General features: G+C 42.5%; 1 protein-coding gene and 1 long non-coding RNA gene across 8 annotated transcripts in view; one reads left to right on the top strand and one right to left on the bottom strand.

Moving 5' to 3' along the window:
* Nucleotides 1–26: 26 nt before the first annotated feature.
* LOC147577077 (uncharacterized) lies at nucleotides 27–21,376 on the bottom strand. The gene is made up of 4 exons (XR_015255985.1): nucleotides 20,796–21,376; nucleotides 19,914–20,055; nucleotides 19,464–19,591; nucleotides 27–199 (listed from the first exon to the last, which is right to left on the bottom strand). It is a non-coding gene; the product is annotated as an uncharacterized LOC147577077 (long non-coding RNA).
* A 195-nt stretch (nucleotides 21,377–21,571) lies between these two features.
* ULK4 (unc-51 like kinase 4) overlaps nucleotides 21,572–22,962 on the top strand; it is a 583,293-nt gene continuing 581,902 nt past the window's right edge. For all 7 annotated transcript variants that reach the window (XM_086720525.1, XM_086720521.1, XM_086720524.1 and 4 more), the window contains exon 1: nucleotides 21,572–21,681. The gene's annotated coding sequence lies outside the window, so the exon portion shown is untranslated. The remainder of the gene's footprint in view (nucleotides 21,682–22,962) is intronic.

The following is a 22,962-nucleotide window of genomic DNA, read 5'->3' as shown; positions in this document are numbered from 1 at the left end:
AAGCTGGGGTCACAAAACTTACCTTGATTTAGCTTTTTGAGGGATTGGACGTTCGGCATCTTTTGCAAAGTTTTCAATTTCTTCCTTAAAGATTGTTTTATTGTAATTTTCTCTCTGTGTTTGAGGCCATGTCGTTTGAATTTTGCTAAAAAGATACCAGTTTCATGAAATCTCCTAAATTATTTTCGTGAAATTGCATCTAGCAAGAGACAAAAAAGTAGAATGTATCAAGTTAACGCCGGAGGAGCAGACTGATGATGCAGGAGAGAGGGGATGGATCCAGGGAACAAGTGTGTGTGTGTGGTGGGGGGAGGCTGGCCATCCACTGTGAAAGTGGGGAGATGGGGTTCACGGATTCAGATAGATGTAAATGTGTTGATTCGGTGCTTCCACTGTGAGTGAGTGTGGTGACCTGAGTCACCACTATCTGAGGTTGGACGAGAGAGAAACTGTGAGTCAGCCCAAAGAGGGAAAAAGTGAATTGTCTAAGAAAATGTAGGATATCCTGGAGGCCTGAGAGACCATATGAGATGCCTGGGTTATACATTTAAAGTAGGACTAGATCGGCATGATTGCGTGTTTCTCTCCAACCACAATCCTCTGCTCCATGTTGGCATGAAAGGGAGGAAGAAAGTTGAGTTTAACCAAAGTTGTTTTTTCTTTTTTAATTTTTAATTTTATTTATTTTTCAACATAATACTTAATTTTATTTTTTTTAATTTACATCCAAATTAGTTAGCATATAGTGCAACAATGATTTCAGGAGTAGATCCAAAGTTGTTTTTAATGCTGAGTTTAATGAAGAAAGCGAGGTAAGTTCAGGGTAGTTGTGAGCATACACAGGAGAGTAATTTTAGTGATTGGGAAAGTAAAAACAAGGTGAGAGTGACAATGACCCAACCATTTGAGGTGTGGGAAAAATAAAATAGCCATGCCTTAAAAGGATTACAGAAGCGGTGATGTGTTCAGGGAACAACCAAAGGATTTGGCCGATGATGGGCTGTAAGTCCTAGACTGATGATAGGCAGAGCAGAAGGACCAGGAAGGGCACAGAAGGGTGTGGGGGAGATTGTTGCATTAAATATATCAGGATAAGATTATAAGAGAGGAATGATGCCCTAGGATATTACTTCTTGTGACCGTTAGTTACTGCCTATGAATCTTATAACTCTTTACTTCTGGGCTTTTCTCCACCCAGAAAAGTGGATTTGCTATTTAAAAGCTCCCCCCATCCCCAGGAGGATTTTCTTTCCTTTAGGTTTCAAAGCGGTCTTTCTTTGTCTCTCCTGTCTATAACGCAAAAGCAGTCCACCTCTGGTTGGTTCTAAGAAACCTTGCAGAGAACATTGTAGGCCAGGCTTGAATTTTTCTTCAATAGTCAACTGGTCAAAAGGAACGCCCCAAGACAAAAAAGCTGTAGGTTGAAAAGGAGTTTCTAGGGGTGCCTGGCTGGCTCAGTTGGTACAGCATGTAACTCTTGATCTCTGGGTCATGAGTTTGATCCCCATGTTGGATGTAGAGATTACTTAAAAAAATAAAGCATTTTAAATTTTTTTCAACGTTTTTTTTATTTATTTTTGGGACAGAGAGAGACAGAGCATGAACGGGGGAGAGGCAGAGAGAGAGGGAGACACAGAATCGGAAACAGGCTCCAGGCTCCGAGCCATCAGCCCAGAGCCTGACGCGGGGCTCGAACTCACGGACCGCGAGATTGTGACCTAGCTGAAGCCGGACGCTTAACCGACTGCACCACCCAGGCGCCCCAAAAAATAAAGCATTTAAAAAAAAGGAGGGTTAATATGCATCAAGAGTAGACATGCTGGGAGTGTGACCAACCTGCTCAGGCAGCTTGCTAATACCTTCAGGACCTACAATTAACAATGTAGTACTAACACTGGGCACACCCACCTTAATGACTTGCTGGATCATATAACTCAGGTCATGATAAGCAGCTCACATCCCAAGGGTACCTAATATCAAATGGTATCTTCCAGGGGCCTGTAACAACTATTTCTCAAAGAGAGTTAGTTGATGAGGAGAGGATGCTCCGTTTCAAATTCAAAGACACCACCCATGGGCTAGTGCTGTCAAGGACGACCACAGGATCCATGCGGACTGATGCAGACCACTGCATCCGTTGGAGTATATGGACCAAATCACAGGGCTATTTGCTCATTAGCCTGGACAGGCTGGAAAGGCTCTTTCATTCCTGGATCCACTCAAATTTGGCATCCTTCTCGTATAATTTGGCAAACTCGGGGTCACACATCCGAATATTTTGCCTCAGAAATCCAAAGCAGCCTAGCAAACATCGTGTACCTTTCTTAGTAGTAGAGAGACAAGGTGTGGCAATTTCCTCTCTGCTTTGAAACATGGGCCACTGGCTTGCCAGAAAATCCAACCACCCACAAACTCATGGCCAACCAATCTTTGACAAAGAGGAAAGAATACCCAATGGAATAAAGACAGTCTCTTCAGCAAGTGGTGCTGGGAAAACTGGACAGCGACATGCAGAAGAATGAACCTGGACCACTTTCTTACACCACACGCAAAAATAAACTCAAAATGGATGAAAGACCTAAACGTAAGACAAGAAGCCATCAAAATCCTAGAGGAGAAAACAGGCAACAACCTCTTTGACCTCAGCTGCATCAGCTTCTTACATGACATGTCTCCAGAGGCAAGGGAAACAAAAGTAAAAATGAACTTTTTATCAAGATAAAAAGTGTCTGGGGGCGCCTGGGTGGCTCAGTCGGTTGGGCGTCCGACTTCAGCTCAGGTCACGATCTCGCGGTCCGTGAGTTCGAGCCCCGTGTCAGGCTCTGGGCTGATGGCTCAGAGCCTGGAGCCTGCTTCCGATTCTGTGTCTCCCTCTCTCTCTGCCCCTCCCCCGTTCATGCTGTGTCTCTCTCTGTCTCAAAAATAAATGAACGTTAAAAAAAAAATTAAAAAAAAAAAAAGATAAAAAGCGTCTGCACACCAAAGGAAACAATCAACAAAACGAAAGGCAACCAATCGAATGGGAAAAGATATTTGCAAATGACATATCAGACAAAGGGTTAGCATTCAAAATCTATGAAGAACTTATCAAACTCAACACCAGAAAAGCAAATAACCCAGTGAAGAAATGGGCAAAAGACAAGAATAGACACTTTCCCAAAGAAGACATCCAGATTGCCAACCGACACATGAAAAAATGCTCCACGTCACTCATCATCAGGGAAATACAAATCAAAACCATAGTGAGATGCCACCTCACATCTGTCAGAATGGCTCAAAAGAAAAACTCAGGAAACAACAGATGTTGGTGAGGATGTGGAGAAATAGGAAAACTTTTGCCCTGCTGGTGGGAATGCAAACTGGTACAGCCACTCTCAAAAACAGTACGGAGGTTGCTAAAAAAAAATAAAAAATACAGCTACCCTACGACCCAGCAATTGCATTACTATGTATTAATCCAAAGGATACAAAAATACAGATTTGAAGGGGCACATGCACCTCAATGCTTATAGAAGCACTATCAACAATAGCCAAAGTATGGAAAAAGCCCAAATGAGGAATGGATAAAGAAGATGTCCACACACACACACACACACACACACACACACACACACACACACATTACTTGGCAATCAAAAAGAATGAAATCTTGCCATTTGCCACAGTGTGGGTGGAACTAAGGTATGTTATGCTAAGTGAAATAAGTCAGTCGGAGAAAGACAAATATCATATGATTTCACTCATATGTGAAATTTAAAAAACAAAACAGATGAACATAGGAGAAGGGAAGACAAGGGAAGACAGATCAAGTTTGCAGCAGACATATCCACAGAAACTTGGCAGACCCGAAAGGAGTATTCAATGTGTTGAATCAGAAAAATACGCAGCCAAGAATTCTTGATACAGCAAAGCTGTCATTCAAAATAGAAGGAGAGATGAAAAGTTTCCCAAACAAAAATTAAAGGAATTCATGACCACTAAATCAGCCCCGCAAGAAATTTTTTTTAATACGAAATTTATTGTCAAATTGGTTTCCGTACAACACCCAGTGCTCATCCCAACAGGTGCCCTCCTCAATACCCATCACCCACCCTCCCCTCCCTCCTACCCCCATCAACCCTCAGTTTGTTCTCAGCTTTTAAGAGTCTCTTATGTTTTGGCTCCCTCCCTCTCTAACCTTTTTATTTTCCTTCCCCTCCCCCATGGCCTTCTGTTAAGTTTCTCAGGATCCACATAAGAGTGAAAACATATGGTATCTGTCTTTCTCTGTATGACTTATTTCACTTAGCATAACACTCTCCAGTTCCATCCACGTTGCTACAAAAGGCCAGATTTCATTCTTTCTCATTGCCAAGTAGTATTCCATTGTGTATATAAACCACAATTTCTTTATCCATTCATCAGTTGATGGACATTTAGGCTCTTTCCATAATTTGGCTATTGTTGAAAGTGCTGCTATAAACATTGGGGTACAAGTGCCCCTATGCCTCAGCACTCCTGTATGCCTTGGGTAAATTATTAGCAGTGCTATTGCTGGGTCATAGGGTAGATCTATTGTTAATTTTTTAAGGAATCTCCACACTGCTTTCCAGAGTGGCTGCACCAATTTGCATTCCCACCAACAGTGCAAGAGGGTTCCAGTTTCTCCACATCCTCGCCAGCATCTATAGTCTCCTGATTTGTTCATTTTAGCCACTCTGACCAGCGTGAGGTGATATCTGAGTGTGGTTTTGATTTGTATTTCCCTGATGAGGAGTGATGTTGAGCATCTTCTCATGTGCCTGTTGCCATCTGGATGTCTTCTTGATGGAAGTGTCTATTCATGTTTTCTGCCCATTTCTTCACTGGATTATTTGTTTTTCAGGTGTGGAGTTTGTTGAGCTCTTTATAGATTTTGGATACCAGCCTTTTGTCCGATATGTCATTTGCAAATATCTTGTCCCATTCTGTCGGTTGCCTTTTAGTTTTGTTGATTGTTTCCTTTGCATTGCAGAAGCTTTTTACCTTCATGAGGTCCCAGTACTTCATTTTTGCTTTTAATTCCCTTGCCTTTGGAGATGTGTCAAGTAAGAAATTGCTGCGGCCGAGGTCAGAGGTTTTTTCCTGCTTTCTCCTCTAGGATTTTGATGGTTTCCTGTCTCACCTATTTCAGGTCCTTTATCCATTTTGAGTTTATTTTTGTGAATGGTGTAAGAAAGTGGTCTAGTTTCATCCTTCTGCATGTTGCTGTCCAGTTCTCCCAGCACCATTTGTTAAAGAGACTGTCTTTTTTCCATTGGATATTCTTTCCTGCTTCATCAAAGATTAGTTGGCCATACGTTTGTGGGTCTAGTTCTGGGGTTTCTATTCTATTCCATTGGTCTATGTGTCTGTTTTTGTGCCAATACCATGCTGTCTTGATGATTACAGCTTTGTAGTAGAGGCTAAAGTCTGGGATTGTGATGTCTCCCGCTTTGGTCTTCTTCTTCAAAATTACTTTGGCCATTCGGGGTCTTTTGTGGTTCCATACAAATATTAGGATTGCTTGTTCTAGCTTCGAGAAGAATGCTGGTGAAATTTTTATTGGGATTGCATTGAATGTGTAGATACCTTTGGGTAGTATTGACATTTTAACAATATTTATTCTTCCAATCCATGAGCACAGAATGTTTTTCCATTTCTTTATATCTTCTTCAATTTCCTTCATAATCTTTCTATAGTGTTCAGCATACAGATCTTTTACATCTTTGGTTAGGTTTATTCCTAGGTATTTTATGCTTCTTGGTGCAATTGTGAATGGGATCAGTTTCTTTATTTGTCTTTCTGTTGCTTCATTATTAGTGTGTAAGAATGCAACTGATTTCTGTACATTGACTTTGTATCCTGCGACTTTGCTAAATTCATGTATCAGTTCTAGCAGACTTTTGTTGGAGTCTATCGGGTTTTCCATGTATAATATCATGCCATCTGCAAAAAGTGAAAGCTTGACTTCATCTTTGCCAATTTTGATGCCTTTGATTTCCTTTTGTTGTCTGATTGCTGATGCTAGAACTTCCAATAGTATGTTAAACAACAGCAGTGAGAGTGGACATCCCTGTCGTGTTCCTGATCTCAGGGGGAAAGCTCTCAGTTTTTCCCCATTGAGGATGATATTAGCTGTGGGCTTTTCATAAATGGCGTTTATGATGTTTAAGTATGTTCCTTCTATCCCGACTTTCTCGAAGGTTTTTATTAAGAAAGGATGCTGAATTTTGTCAAATGCTTTTTCTGCATCGATTGACAGGATCATATGGTTCTTATCTTTTCTTTTATTAATGTGATGTATCACGTTGATGGATTTGTGAATGTTGAACCAGCCCTGCATCCCAGGAATGAATCCCACTTGATCATGGTGAATAATTCTTTTTATATGTTGTTGAATTCGATTTGCTAGTATCTTATTGAGAATTTTTGCATCCTTATTCATCAGGGATATCGGCCTGTAGTTCTCTTTTTTTGCTGGGTCTCTGTCTGGTTTAGAAATCAACGTAATGCTGGCTTCATAGAATGAGTCTGGAAGTTTTCCTTCCCTTTCTATTTTTTGGAACAGCTTGAGAAGGATAGGTATTATTTCTGCTTTAAATGTCTGGTAGAATTCCCCTGGGAAGCCATTTGGTCCTGGACTCTTATTTGTTGGGAGATTTTTGATAACTGATTCAATTTCTTTGATGGTTATGGGTCTATTCAAGTTTTCTATTTCTTCCTGTTGAGTTTTGGAAGTGTGTGGGTGCTTAGGAATTTGTCCATTTCTTCCAGGTTGTCCAGTTTGTTGGCATATAATTTTTCATAGTATTCCCTGATGATTGCTTGTATTTCTGAGGGTTGATTGTAATGATTCCATTTTCATTCATGATTTTATCTATTTGGGTCATCTCCCTTTTCTTTTTGAGAAGCCTGGCTAGAGGTTTATCAATTTTGTTTATTTTTTCAAAAAACCAACTCCCGGTTTCATTGATCTGCTCTACAGTTTTTTTTAGATTCTATATTGTTTATTTCTGCTTTGATCTTATTATTTCTCTTCTTCTGCTGGGTTTGGGGTGTCTTTGCTGTTCTGCTTCTAGTTCCTTTAGGTGTGCTGTTAGATTTTGTATGTGGGATTTTTCTTGTTTCTTGAGATAGGCCTGGATTGCAATGTATTTTCCTCTCAGGACTGCCTAGCTGCATCCCAAAGAGTTTGGATTGTTGTATTTTCATTTTCGTTTGTTTCCATATATTTTTTAATTTCTTCTCTAATTGCCTGGTTGACCCATTCATTCTTTAGTAGGGTGTTCTTCAACCTCCATGCTTTTGGAGGTTTTCCAGACTTTTTCCTGTGGTTGATTTCAAGCTTCATAGCATTGTGGTCTGAAAGTGTGCGTGGTATCATCTCAATTTTTGTATACTTATGAAGGGCTGTTTTGTGACCCAGTATGTGATCTATCTTGGAGAATGTTCCATGTGTACTCGGGAAGAAAGTATATTCTGTTGCTTTGGGATGCAGAGTTCTAAATATTCTCTGTCAAGTCCATCTGATCCAATGTATCATTCAGGGCCCTTGTTTCTTTATTGACCATGTTGTAAGTGGAGTATTAAAGCCCCTGCAGTTACCACATTCTTATCAATAAGGTTGCTTATGTTTGTGATTGTTTTATATATTTGGGGGCTTCTGTATTCGGTGCATAGATATTTATAATTGTTAGCTCTTCCTGATGGATAGACCCTGTAATAATTATACAATGCCCTTCTTCATCTCTTGTTACCGCCTTTAATTTAAAGTCTAGTTTGTCTGATATAAGTATGGCTACTCCAGCTTTCTTTTGACTTCCGGTAGCATGATAGATAGTTCTCCATCCCCTCACTTTCAATCTGAAGGTGAGGTATCCTCAGGTCTAAAATGAGTCTCTTGTAGGCAGCAAATAGATGGGTCTTGTTTTTTTATCCATTCTGATACCCTATGACTTTTGGTTGGAGCATTTAGTCCATCTACATTAAGAGTTATTATTGAGGGGCGCCTGGGTGGCGCAGTCGGTTAAGCGTCCGACTTCAGCCAGGTCACGATCTCGCGGTCCGGGAGTTTGAGCCCCGCGTCAGGCTCTGGGCTGATGGCTCGGAGCCTGGAGCCTGTTTCTGATTCTGTGTCTCCCTCTCTCTCTGCCCCTCCCCCGTTCATGCTCTGTCTCTCTCTGTCCCAAAAATAAATAAAAACGTTGAAAAAAAAAATTAAAAAAAAAAAAAGAGTTATTATTGAAAGATATGGGTTTAGAGTCATTGTGTTGTCTTGCAACATATCACTCACAGAATCCCCCTTAGGATCTCTTGTAGGGCTGATTTAGTGGTGATGAATTGCTTCAGTTTTTGTTTGTTTGGGAAGACCTTTATCTCTCCTTCTATTCTGAATGACAGGCTTGCTGGATAAAGGATTCTCGGCTGCATATTTTTTCTGTTCATCACATTGAAGATTTCCTGCCATTCCTTTCTGGCCTGCCAAGTTTCAGTAGATAAGTCTGCCACTAGTCTTATGGGTGTCCCTTTATATGTTAGAGCGTGTTTGTCCCTAGCTGCTTTCAGAATTTTCTCTTTATCCTTGTATTTTGCCAGTTTCACTATGATATGTCGTGCAGAAGATCGATTCAAGTTACGTCTGAAGGGAATTCTCTGTGCCTCTTGGATTTCAATGCCTTTTTCTTTCCCCAGATCAGGGAAATTCTCGGCTATGATTTGTTCAAGTACACCTTCAGCCCCTTTCTCTCTTCCTCCTCCGGAATTCCTATTATACGGATATTATTACGTTTCATCGCATCACTTAGTTCTCTAATTCTCCCCTCATACTCCTGGATTTTTTTACCTTTCTTTTTCTCAGCTTACTCTTTTTCCATAATTTTATCTTCTAATTCACCTATTCTCTCCTCTGCCTCTTCAATCCGTGCTGTGGCCGCCTCCATTTTATTTTGCACCTCATTTATAGCATCATTTAGCTCCTCACGACTATTTCTTAGTCCCTTGATCTCTGTAGCAATAGATTCTCTTCTGTCCTCTATACTTTTTTCAAGCCCAGCAATTAATTTTATGACTATTATTCTACCTTCTTGTTCCGTTATATTGCTTAAATCGTTTTTGATCTACTTCCTGGAGTTTCTTTTGAGGAGAATTCTTCGGTTTCGTCATTTTGGGTAGTCCCTGAGGTGGCTCCAAACCGCAGGGCACTTCCCCTGTGCTGTCTGAGTAACTTGTATTGGTGAGCGGGGCCACAGTCAGACCCGATGTCTGCCCCAGCCCACCGCTGGGGCCACAATCAGACTGGTGTGTACCTTATGTTCCCCTCTCCCAGGGGCAGGACTCACTGTGGAGTGGTGTGGTCCCTGTCTGGGCTGCTTGCACACTGCCAGGCTTGTGGTGCTGCTTCATGGGATCTGGCGTATTAGCCGGGGTGGATCCGCAAGGTGCACAGGGGCAGGAGGGGCAGGCTTAGCCTCTTTGCCCTCGGTGGTCCCCTGTGGGAGGGAGGCCAACCCGTGGGAGGGAGGCCAACCCGTCGGAGGGATGGATGTACAGAAGCACCCCGTTAGGTGTTTGCGCGGTGCAAGCAAGTTCCGTGACGGGAACTGGTTCCCTTTGGGATTTTGGCTGGGGATGGGCGAGGGAGATGGCACTTCCCAGCACGTTTGTTCCCTGCCGAGCTGAGCTCTGTCCTCTGGGACTCAACACCTCTCCCTCCCGGTGTCCTCTCGCCCTCCCGCTCTCCAAGCAGAGCTGTTGACTTATAACATTCCAGATGTTACGTCCTGCTGGCTGTCAGAACACACTCTGTCCGGCCCCTCCACTTTTGCAAGCCAGACTCGGGGATTCCGCCTTGCCTGGCGGGCGGCCCCTCCACCGCCCCGGCTCCTCCCGCCAGTCCGTGTAGCGCGCACCGCCTCTCCTTCCTTCCTACCCTCTTCCGTGGGCCTCTTGTCTGCGCTTGGCTCCGGAGACTCCCTTCTGCTAATCCTCTGGAGGTTTTCTGGGTTATTTAGGCAGGTGTGGGTGGAATCTAAGTGATTAGCTGGACGAGGTGAGCCCAGCGTCCCCCTATGCCACCATCTTCCGAACCTCTCAGCCCTGCAAGAAATTTTAAGGGGGACTCTCTGAGGGGAGAAAAGACAAAAAAAAAAAAAAGACCAAAGGCAACAAAGACTAGAAAGAACACCACCAGAAATTCCAATTCTATAGGCAACATAATGGCAATAAATTCATATCTTTCAGTACTCACTCTTTTTTTTTTTTTTTAATTTTTTTTTTCAACGTTTATTTATTTTTGGGACAGAGAGAGACAGAGCATGAACGGGGGAGGGGCAGAGAGAGAGGGAGACACAGAATCAGAAACAGGCTCCAGGCTCCGAGCCATCAGCCCAGAGCCCGACGCGGGGCTCGAACTCACGGACCGCGAGATCGTGACCTGGCTGAAGTCGGACGCTTAACCGACTGCGCCACCCAGGCGCCCCAACTCACTCTTAATGTCAATGGGCTAGATGCTCCAATCAAAAGACACAGGGTAACAGAATGGATAAGAAAACAAGACCCATCTATATGCTGTTTACAAGAGACCCACTTTAGCCCGAAAGACACCTTCAGATTGAAAGTGAGGGGATGGCGAACCATCTATCATGCTAATGGTTGACAAAAGAAAGCTGGAGTAGTCATACATATATCAGACAATGTCGATTTTAAAATAAAGACTGTAATAAAAGATGAAGAAGGGCATTATATCATAATTAAGGAGTTTATCCACCAAGAAGACCTAACATTTGTAAACATTTATGCTCCAAATGTGAAGCACCCAAATATGTAAAGCAATTAGTTGCAAACATAAAGAAACTCATTGATAATCAGACCATAATAGCAGGGGACTTCAACACCCCACTAACAGCAATCAACAAGGAAACAATGGCTTTGAATGACACACTGGATCAGATGGACTTAACAGATATATTCAGAACATTTCATCCCAAAGGAGTGGAATATACATTCTTCTCCAGGGCACATGGATCATTCTCCAGAATAGATCATATACTGGGACACAAATCAGCCCTCAAAAAGTACAAAATGATTGAGATCATACTGTGCATATTTTCAGACCACAACACTATGAAACTCGGAATGAACCACAAGAAAAAATGTGGAAAGATAACAAATACTTGGAGACTAAATAACATCCTACTAATGAATGAATGGGCTAACCAAGAAGTTAAAGAGGAAATTAAAAAGTACATGCAAGCCAATGAAAATGATAACACCACAGCTCCAAACCTCTGGGACACAGCAAAGGCAGTCATAAGAGGGAAGTATGTAGCAATCCAGGCCTTCCTAAAGAAGGAAGACAGGTCTTAGATACACAACTAACCTTAAATCTTAAAGAACTGGAAAAAGAACAGCAAAGAAAACCCAAAACCAGCAGAAGACAGGAAATAATAAAGATTAGAGCAGAAATCAGTGCTATTGAAACAACAACAACAAAAAAATGTAGAACAGATCAATGAAACCAGAAACTGGTTCTTTGAAAGAATTAACAAAATTGATAAACCACTAGCCAGTTTGATCAAAAAGAAAAAGGAAAGGACCCAAATAAATAAAATCAAGAATGAAACAGGAGAGATCACAACCAACATAGCAGAAATACAAACAATAATAAGAGAATATTATGAGCAGTCATATGCCAATAAAATGGGCAATTTGGAAGAAATGGACAAATTCCTAGAGACATATAAACTACCAAAACTGAAACAGGAAGAAATAGAAAATTTGAACAGACCAATAACCAGTAAAGAAATTGAATTAGTAATCAAAAATCCCCCCAAAAACAAGATTCCAGGGCCAGATGACTTTCCAGGGGAATTCTACCAAACATTTAAAGAAGAGTTAACACCTATTCTCTTGTAGCTGTTCCAAAAAATAGAAATGGAAGGAATACTTCCAAACTCATTCTTTGAGGCCAGCATTACCTTGATTCCAAGACCAGACAAAGACCCCACTAAAAAGGAGAACTAGAGACCAATTTCCCTGATGAACATGGATGCAGAAATCCTCAAAAAGATACTAGCCAACCGGATCCAACAATACATTAAAAAAATTATTCACCACGACCAAGTGGGATTTAAACCTGGGTTGCAGGGCTGGTTCCATACCTGCAAAACTGTCAATGTGATTCATCACATCAAAAGAAGAAAGAACAAGAACCACATGATCCTCTCAATAGATGCAGAGAAAGCATTTGACAAAATACAGCATCGTTTCTTGATAAAAGCCCTCAAGAAAGTAGGGATAGAAGGATCATACCTTGAGATCATAAAAGCCATACATGAAAGACCCCAACGCTAATCTCATCCTCAATGGGGAAAAGCTGAGAGCTTTCCCCCTAAGGTCAGGAACAACACAGGGATGTCCACTCTCACCACTGTTATTCAACATAGTTTTGGAAGTCTTAGCCTGAGCAATCAGACAACACAAAGAAATAAAAGGCATCCAAATCAGCCAGGAGGAGGTCAAACTTTCACTCTTCGCAGATGACATGAGAGTCTATATGGAAAACCCAAAAGATTCCACCAAAAAACTGCTAGAACTGATCCATGCATTCAGCAAAGTCGCAGGATACAAAAATCAATTCACAGAAGTCAGTTGCATTTCTATACGCCAATAAGGAAGCAACAGAAGGAGAAATCAAGGAGCCGATCTTATTTACAATTGCATCAATACCATAAAATACCTAGGAATAAATCTAACCAAAGAGGTAAAAAAACAAACAAAAAACTATACACTGAAAACTATAGAAAGCTTATGAACGAAATTGAAGAAGACACACACACACAGACACACACAAAATGGAAAAATATTTCATACTCCTGGATAGGAAGAACAAATATTGTTAAAACATCAATACTACCCAAAGCAATCCACATATTCAACGCAATCCCAATCAAAATAACACCAGCATTCTTCACAGAGCTAGAACAAGCAATCCTAAAATTTGTATGGAACCAGAAAAGACCCCAAATAGCCAAAACGATCTTGAAAATGAAAACCAAAGCTGGAGGCATCACAATCCCCAACTTCAAGCTGTATTTCAAAGCTATAAGCATCAAGACCATATGGTACTGGCAAAAAACAGACACTCAGATCAATGGAATAGAATAGAGAACCCAGAAATGGATCCACAAACATATGGCCAACTAATCTTTGACAAAGCAGGAAAGAATATCCAATGGAATAAAGACAGTCTCTTCAGCAAGTAGTGCTGGGAAAACTAGACACGACATGCAGAAAAATGATCTTGCACCACTTTCTTACACCACACACAAAAATAAACTCAAAATGGGTGAAAGACCTAAATATAAGACCGGAAGCCATCAAAATCCTTGAGGAGAAAGCAGGCTAAAACCTCTTTGATCTTGGCTGCAGCAAGTTCTTACTCAACACGTATCCAGAGGCAAGGGATACAAAAGTGATAATGAGGGGCGCCTGGGTGGCGCAGTCGGTTAAGCGTCCGACTTCAGCCAGGTCACGATCTCGCGGTCCGTGAGTTCGAGCCCCGCGTCGGGCTCTGGGCTGATGGCTCAGAGCCTGGAGCCTGTTTCCAATTCTGTGTCTCCCTCTCTCTCTGCCCCTCCCCCGTTCATGCTCTGTCTCTCTCTGTCCCAAAAATAAATAAACGTTGAAAAAAAATTAAAAAAAAAAAAAAAAGTGATAATGAACCATGGGGACCTCATCAAAATGAAAATCTTCTGCACAGTGAAGGAAACAATCAGCAAAACTAAAAGGCAATCGAAAGAATGGGAGAAGATGTTAGCAAACGACTTATCAGATAAAGGGTTAATATCCAAAATTTATAAAGAACTTATTAAACTCAACACCCAAAAAGCAATTAATCCAGTGAAGAAACGGGCAAAAGACATGAATAGACACTTCTCCAAAGACATCCAGATGGCCAGCCAACACACGAAAAAATGCTCAATATCACTCATCAGGGAAATACAAATCAAAACCACAGTGAAATGCCACATCACATCCATTAGAATGGCTCAACAGAACAACTCAGGCAACAACAGACGTAGGCGAGGATGTGGAGAAGGAGGATCTATTTTGCACTGCTGGTGGGAATGCAAACTGGTGCAGCCAGTCTGGAAAACAGTATGGAGGTTCCTCAAAATATTAAAAATAGAACTACCCTATGACCCAGCAATTGCACTACTAGGTATTTACCCAAAGGATACAAAAATACAGATTTGAAGGGGCACATGCACCCCAATGCTTATAGCAGCATTATCAATAGCCAAAGTACGGAAAGAGCCCAAATGTCCATCAACTACTGAATGGATAAAGAAGATGTGGTATATAAATACAATGGAGTATTACTCAGCAATCAAAAATAGTGAAATCTTGCCATTTGCAACTGTATCAATGGAACTAGTGGATATTAAGCGAAATTAGTCAGAGAAAGACAAATATCATATGACTTCACTCACTTAAGACACAAAACAGATTAGCATAAGGAAAGGGAAGCAAAAATATTTTAAAAACAGGGAGGGAGACAAAACATAAGAGACTCTTAAATATAGAGAACAAACAGAGGGTTGCTGGAGGAGTTGTGGGAGGGGGGATGGGCTAAATGGGTAAGGGGTATTAAGGAGTCTACTCCTGAAATCATTGTTGCACTATATGCTAACTAACTTGGATGTAAATTAAAAAGTAAATCATTAAAAAAAAAGTGAAAAAAAAAAAGTAGTGGAAAGACAGCCCGAGACCAAAAATTCCAAGAACTTTTGATTTATATTTTATATCTTGGAGCTTTGGTATTAAAACACAACAGACCACCCTTGAGACCAGTTTTATTCAACTAAGAAAATAGGGATGAGTATAAATTCAGCCGACGTATTTGTAATCCAAAGGATTACATTTCTTGTTTTCAATTTAAATCATGTAGCTTTGAAATAAGAGATTGTTTCATCACAGCCATACAGATTCCTGAGATTTTAGTCCATGCTTGAAACCAAGAATTTAGGAACTTAATACTGTCCAACCCCATTAGAAGAAACTATCTCAAGTCCTGGATCTTAAATTCTTGTGTGTGTGTGTGTGTGTGTGTGTGTGTGTGTGTGTGTGTGTCCCCTGTAGCAATTACTTTTTACTCTGAAGTCTTTTTTCAAATGGGTATCCATCCCAAGTGACTGCAGATAATAATATCAATTATTGGGGCGCCTGCGTGGTGCAGTCGGTTAAGCGTCCGACTTCAGCCAGGTCACGATCTCGCGGTCCGTGGGTTCGAGCCCCGCGTCAGGCTCTGGGCTGATGGCTCAGAGCCTGGAGCCTGTTTCCGATTCTGTGTCTCCCTCTCTCTCTGCCCCTCCCCCGTTCATGCTCTGTCTCTCTCTGTCCCAAAAATAAATAAACGTTGAAAAAAAATTAATAATTTCAATTATTATTTTCCCTCATTCTGCTACAGGTTGCCAAATTCCCATCCCTTAAGATGAACTAGATTTCATTGTCTTGCTCCCCAGATAGACCTGATATCCACCCCGTGTTTGCTCTGAACTTTTAAGGTCTTTCTTTAGCCTGCATCTACTCTTGGGATCAATTTCTATATTTTTCAGGACTCTTAACTGGAAGCAACAGAAATGGACTTTGATTAAAGGGAATATATTGGTAAGATACTGGGAGGTTCACAGGTGTATTGGGAAGGCTGGGAGTTAGGCCAAAAACAAACAAACAAACAAAAAAAACACCTCAAGAAAGAATAAAGAGAACCACAGGACTAGGATGAGGGCTAGGGTCCAAGCTATGACGTGAGTTTAGGTTAAGGTTAGGATCAGGGCTTAGATTGGGGCAAGGACTAGGGCTCAGGCTAACCTAGTGGCAGAGTTTTGTTTGGGCTAAAGTCAGGGTTACATTTGGGGCTTGGATTAGTTAGGGCTTACATAGGTCTAGTGTTGAAACAAAGTAGATTTAGGGTTATGGCTTTGACTTTGCCAACCTTAGGACAAAGAAAGCCATAGGACTACAGCTGGGGTTACCTCCAGTGCTATAGTTAGAATTAGGGTTAAGGCTGGTGTAAGGCTCATTTGTTCAATGTAGTTCATGCTCCCGATTTCTTACCCAGGTTTTCTGTACCTGGCTAGTAAACCCATCCTCCATGTACTGCCTTCTGCTGAAATTTACTCTTGTCTGACCAGTAACCACCTCAACCTTGGAAATTAGGCTGCCCATCCCTAGTAGCCTGATTTTTGACTGCTACATTAGCATTTGAAGTGACACCTCAGCTTTAAAGTGGAACCAACTCTAGGTTGCAATTGATGGTTCAGAGCTACCAGTGGATTTGGGCCAAACCTTGTCTTCAAATAGACCCCACTCATTCTTAGCCGTTCCCGTGCCCTGTCCTATTCTCCTCATTCTCCTCTTCCTAGCAACACTTCCCGATAAATCACATGCACAAAAATCCCCTTCTTAGGTTCCACTTCTGGCCAACTCAACCTAAGATAGTAAGCAACTCAACCTAACCCAAACAGAAGAAAGAGATTCATGTTCTGCACTGCCAATAATTGACAATCATCCACAATGCCTGGCCTAAAAGAAAACCCAGATGTATAAGCCCCACTATGTATTCTACTCCTGGGACAGTATTTCTCTCTCCACTTCTACTAGGCTCCTATCTTTTTGTTCGCTGCTTTAGACTCAGGAGAGAATGACTTGCCTGACGTACAGCAGCCCCGAGTATATATTTGTTGAATGAATGCATTTGAATACATATGATTCCTCTGATCCTGCTCCTAGACTGCAGCAAACTCCAGAGGGTCACCGTGCCAGACCTTTTCTCTCATAATTTGACATTCTGCAGCCACAGGTGGGCTGTTAGTGTATCTTAGTGCTTCTACTCTAAATGATGCCCCATCACACACATCACGCACTGCCTTGTCTTAATCATTCCCTCCCCTCCATGTTCTCCTTGTCATCCTGCCCCTTCATTCTCTGCAGGTAATTTTTCTTTCTTCCATGTTATAAAAATTTAAAGCTCACATCATTAAGGATCATCTCTACTTCACAAATAGCTCCACAGATCAAAATTAATAAGCTAGAAACAGACCTTAATGTGCATATTAAAAAACTGGTCTACAGTGAAGGAGGCGTCACAAGTGCCCGAGGAAAGGGAGAAGGTTAGTGCTGGGATAACTGGTTAATTATTCTGAGGCATATAAAGTTAGAACCTAATTTCCCAATGTCCACCAAAATCAATTCCAGATGGGCTGAATAATCCAGTGTGAACACTGAAACAATGAAAGTAGAAAAATAGGTGAATAGCTGATCTCCACATGGGAAATGCCTTCCTATGCTTAAAAATAGTATTTTTTACAAATCACAAAGCAAATGTTAAACCTTTGACACCATCCTATCACATGCGAATTTACCCTCAGGCAGCAAATCAGAGCTGCTTGTGAGATGGATGGATAAGAACACTCATTTCAGTGTTAACCGTGTACCAGGAAGGAGGAAAGGGAAAGGGCCCTTCCCTTTCAGGGACAGGGAATGTGGCTTAATAATTCAGCTTGAGATTTGTTAAGAGAAAACTCGAAATTCAAATAATCTACAGACTCTTTGCATTTCTAAAGGTAACAATTAGGAGCGGGCAACACTTGTTTACGGAAACTCCTTAACGACCTTCCTGTGGATGAAAGATTAGATCAGTTCTGTCTAGAGGAGGTTGTTAATGGACTGGAAGTTCAGGTGCTCCATCAGATAAGATGAGGGGACTGAGACAATATTTCCCTGAAGACAAAGAAGGAGGGGTGTCAGCCTTGGACTGGGTAGAAGAGGTGAGAAGGGAAAATGGAGCTCTAGGGAGAGTCTGAAGGAGGAGCATGGTGCATGGCCGGAAGGCTTGCAGAATGTAGACAAGATACATTCCATATATGTGTGTAATATATAATTAAAAAATATATATATTCACTTAAATTATGTGACATACAGTAGAATAGGTAGTGCCGTTATGTGGTTTCAAATTTGAGATGTACACATTGTCATCTCTTATACCCAGCCCTGCACCCACTCAGGTCCCCTCCAACAATCAACCGTTAACTGGTTTCTTGTCCTTCCCTCAGGAGATGTTGGAGCTATTCTTTGCCTATATGAGCCAATATCTACATGTATTCTTGTTCCTCTTTTTTTCTTTTTACAAATGGTAATATACTACGCTCAGTGTCATGCACCTTGCTTTTCCCCCTTAACAACTAGCCTTGGTTATATTTTTATATCAGCACACAAAGAGAAAAATTCATTTCTAATTTAATCAGTCTCTTGCTGATATAAATTTGAGTTATCAGTTTTTTTTTAATTTTTTTAAACATTTATTTATTATTGAGAGACAGTGAGAGATAGAGCATGAGCATGGGAGGTGCAGAGAGAGGAGGAGACATAGAATCCGAAGCAGGCTCCAGGCTCTGAGGTGTCAGCACAGAGCCCGACGTGGGGCTTGAACCCACAAACTGCGAGACCATGACCTGAGCTGAAGTTGGATGCTTAACCGACTGAGCCACCCAGGTGCCCCTGTTACCAGTTTTTTAAAATGCCTCATCTGCATTGAATACTTTTGTGCATATGCCATTTTTCAAATGTAAGTACACACACACACACACACACACATATGTATGATAAAGTTTTAGAAGAACTGCTTGGTCAATGGGGATGTGCATTTGGTATTTCGATACGTATTGCCAAACTGCTCTCTCCCTGGCAGTGTGCAAATGCCTGCTTCCTAACACCCTTGCCATGACCATGTCTAACATTCACTTTTAAGTTCTTTCTTTTCTGTGTTGTAACCTCTGTTATTACCACACTATCAGTAAAATATGTTTTGCACAGTAACATGGGCTTTGGGAAGGAAGAAGAAGAAAGCACCATCAGGTGCATGAGGGGGAAGCGGGGTCAGAGGTGCATAGGATGTGCTGAGGAGAAGATGGTGAGAAGGGACCAGTCATTAAGGAATTTGTTGCAAGTAATGACCCCAAAAAGTAATTTCTCTGAAAATCTAGTCCATCCTGGAGTTGCCACAGTATGTGTAAAGGATGTTAAGAGTGATTAATTTTGGGGGCGCCTGGGTGGCGCAGTCGGTTAAGCGTCCGACTTCAGCCAGGTCACGATCTCGCTGTCCGTGAGTTCGAGCCCCGCGTCAGGCTCTGGGCTGATGGCTCAGAGCCTGGAGCCTGTTTCCGATTCTGTGTCTCCCTCTCTCTCTGCCCCTCCCCCGTTCATGCTCTGTCTCTCTCTGTCCCAAAAATAAAAATAAACGTTGAAAAAAAAAAAAGAAAAAAAAGAGTGATTAATTTTGTTATTAAAGGGAAAAGACCTCCCAGGAGGCCAGTAATTTTAAAAGCTATGGGTTAGTATTATAAGGTTGAAAACCTCCCATCCAAGAGGGAGATGGCATCTGGCTCTTTCAGTGCATTTACACTTGTAAACTGGTGCTAGAATGATCGTGTCCTCTCCCAGACTTTCCAGAGAGATGGGGTGCATTGGTCTTGAGGCTCCCAGACTCCAGCTGCCGTCTCCAGGACAGTCCATTCCCTGAGCTGGTAACCTGGGCATAGAGCACATCATATCTTAGGAAAAGCTGGAGCCCCCAGGGCACCATGGTCAGCTTCTGTGTCTAGTTCTCTGGGGAAATTATAGCTCAGAAGAGAATCATGGAAACAATCTCCTGCCCTCTGAATTTATACTCCTGGTTGGATTTTTTTTTTCCTTTCGGTTTCATTCATTTCTTGTTTTAACTTTAATAATGTTTTCCTCCTATTTTCACTGGGGTCATTTTGCTGTTGTTTTTCTAAGCTCGCTGACCTTGAACTAAACCCAGAAACAAATAATTGGCAAATCCACGAGCATAACGAGTAACTTCAAAACACCTTTCTCAAGAACTGGCAGAGAAATCAGGACGAAGCAGCATAAAAAGAAGGTCTGGAAGATTCAGACATGTCACTTAATAAACTTGAAAGTATGCATATGAAATTTTGAAGCCAACAAATAAGAGATCTTCATTCCAAACTCCTGTGGAACATTAAAAAATATTAATCATTTATTATAACAAAGGAAGTTTCAATAGCTTCCCCAAACCAAATACACACAGTCGAACAACAACATCTAACTAGTTAATTAAAAGCAAACAAATAAAAACTGCTCTTAAATATCTTTTGGATTAAAGGAAAAAAAATACAAACTATAGATGCTATGCATTTTCACATCTAGAATATTAATAATTTTGAAGTTTTAGCCTGGCTTCTGCATTGTATTTGTTTCCTCTGAGTTACTTGCATTGGTTAGCTTATTTTAATCTCTTTCATGTTAGAATCTTTCCTCACATATCTTGATATTTCTGTGTGTTCATATGCCAGAGTATTCATATGCCAGAGTAAGGTACTAAAAGGCTTATTCAGTGTTTATCACACATTTGGGGAAGGTTATTGATTAGTGAACTTCCTTTAGTTGAGATAAGGCACTGAGCTCTTTCAATGGGAGACCTTCCCTTCTGCCAGGTATTAGGCAAATCTCTTTCCCCAACAGGGAACCTTCTAATTTTTTCTCCAAAGACTAGAACATTAGCTGCTGGCACTATTCTGGGCAGAAAAAACTTCAGGGTTCAGAAGGCATTCTCCATTCTCCACTACTCTTGGCCTTTTGCTCATGTCATTTGGAAAGTATTTCCAGGTTTATCCTGCAAGCAGAAACCACGGAGAAAGATTCCTGAGAACGTAGGAAGGGTTAGAAGTCAAAGAATAGATGTGATTCACCTGAGATTAAAGAGAGGCACAGCCCTTCTATATAAAGCAAAGCATGGCCGCTGATTAGTAACATCCACATCACTTGGTAACATGATGGAACTGAAAACTTTTGGGCCTCATCCAGGTGCACAGAATCAGAAGTTCTGTGGGTGGGACCCAGAAATGTGTTTCAACAGCATCCAGGTGATTCGGATGCTGAAATTTGAGAACCACTGAGCTAACTTGAATGGAAGAAAGAGGGGAGCTGGTGTTGACGTCTGGCGCCTGGAATTTGAGGACATGGAGCTTTGAAAACCGTAAACAGACGGAGAATCTGGTCTGTTTTCTCATGTGCAAGAAGCAAGGTTGTCCACAGTCTTCACTTTTCTAAAGAGTGAGGAACACGAGAAGCCGGCTTCATTCTCAGTTATTACTCAGACTATGTCGCCACGTCTTTGAGCTCTGGCAAGCGTCAAAAAACGGATGGGAGGAAACAGAAGACAGTGTAGGGGGAGAAGAAATGACAACGGCCCAGGCTTTCATAGCCCCCAACTGCGCATAGGTCCCCTATCTGCCCAAGAACCCGGCCCCCACACCCAGTTAGGTTGGACAAACGCTTTGCCTAGGTCCCGCACTTCCGGGCCTCAGCCAATGAGAACCCAAACGGCTCAGCCAGTCAGCGCCCCGCGCTCCTTCCGGCGTTCTGCGTGCTGCCCTGGAGACGGCATGGGCGAATCCAAATGCAGAGGGGTGCTGGACCACAGAGCTTTGAACTGCGCCTGCGCGTTCCGCCGTACGCCATTGCTTCACCCCTGGCCTTGGCCAGTGGACCGGTCCCGAAGGGGTAGAAGCTGAGACCGGCGCCTTCGCGGGAGCAGCCCGCTGGGTCGGTGGCTTCTCCGCCTTGAGCGCTCAGGTGAGTAGCGGTGGTAGTTTTGGGGTCCACGAGTTTGGGTTCGGGTCTCCATGAGCAAGCGCGGAGGACAGTACGGGCCTGGAGGGGCACCACTCACCTACCCTCCCTCCGTGGACCCTGTGCCCCTCGTGTCTTCCTCTCTCTCAGGGCTCTGCTTTGTTACCGGGTTAAACTAAACACCTTAGACAATTCTCTCGAGGCTTTGGTTCAGGGAACACGGGATACCTCTTCAAGGACTTGGGTGCAGGGAGGATTCATGGCTGTAGGGTTCGGGAGATGCGCTTTATGGACGCCCTGGATTCGGAGTTCTTCCCCTAAACACCCCAGCAACGCGTCCCGAGCTCTAAGCCGGCGGTGCTGGCAGATGTCCGTGGACGTAGAGAGGCAGTGAAAGCCTCCAGTTCGCTGGTCACGAGCTGCTTGGAGTGGGGGGTGTTGACCTAGCGACCCCGAGCCTGCACTTTCCAGGTCAGACTAAACTCAAAGCCTGCAGTTAATTTGGTCTGTAAAGTGCTTCGAGGAGAAGCACCTGTTGAATGCAAAGCGCAGTGCCTGCCACCTTTTATGCCCTCGAAAAAGGTTGTTTTGGCCTGTGGGTAGTAAAATTGAGTGTGCGTCCCGGGGGGTGGGGCGGGAGGGAGTTGAACCACAGATTGCTGGGCTCCGCTTCCAGAATTTCTTATTCAGTAGGCCTGGGCTGGGGCGGCGGTGGCTGCTGCTGGTGGAGGAGTTAATGATCTGAAGGTAGAGAGAAATGAAGGGAGGGTTTTATCTTCCTACCTCTATCACCTGGTCAGTTTCGAAGAGTTTATTTTTTTTTTTAATTTTTTTTAACGTTTATTTATTTTTGAGACAGGGAGAGACAGAGCATGAACGGGGGAGGGTCAGAGAGAGAGGGAGACACAGAATCTGAAACAGGCTCCAGGCTCCGAGCTGTCAGCACAGCGCCCGATGCGGGGCTCAAACTCACGGACCGTGAGATCATGACAGCCGAAGTCAGACGCTTAACCGACTGAGCCACCCAGGCGCCCCTCGAAGAGTTTGTTTAATGTAGGTTCTGTGCCCCCGTATCTTAAATGCCTCATTTATTCCTAAGCGTGACTTGCTCTGACTTCTGCCTTCTCTGATAATACCTAGATTAACTTGTAGATTTAAAAGATCATTAAAAGACGTGCCACGCCTTTAGAAAACGTGGAAGACTAACCTGTGGTGTCTGGGAATGCACACTCGGTGAGAAAACGTTAAAGATATGCCAGAAAGTGATAACTGTGAAAGTCAGGA

This window comes from Puma concolor, chromosome C2 (genome assembly GCF_028749965.1).
Source record: "Puma concolor isolate L17-30 chromosome C2, mPumCon1.1.hap2, whole genome shotgun sequence".
Classification (NCBI taxonomy): domain Eukaryota; kingdom Metazoa; phylum Chordata; class Mammalia; order Carnivora; family Felidae; genus Puma; species Puma concolor.
The sequence above is the reverse complement of the archived record's forward strand: the minus strand, read 5'-3'. Positions and strand labels throughout refer to the sequence as shown.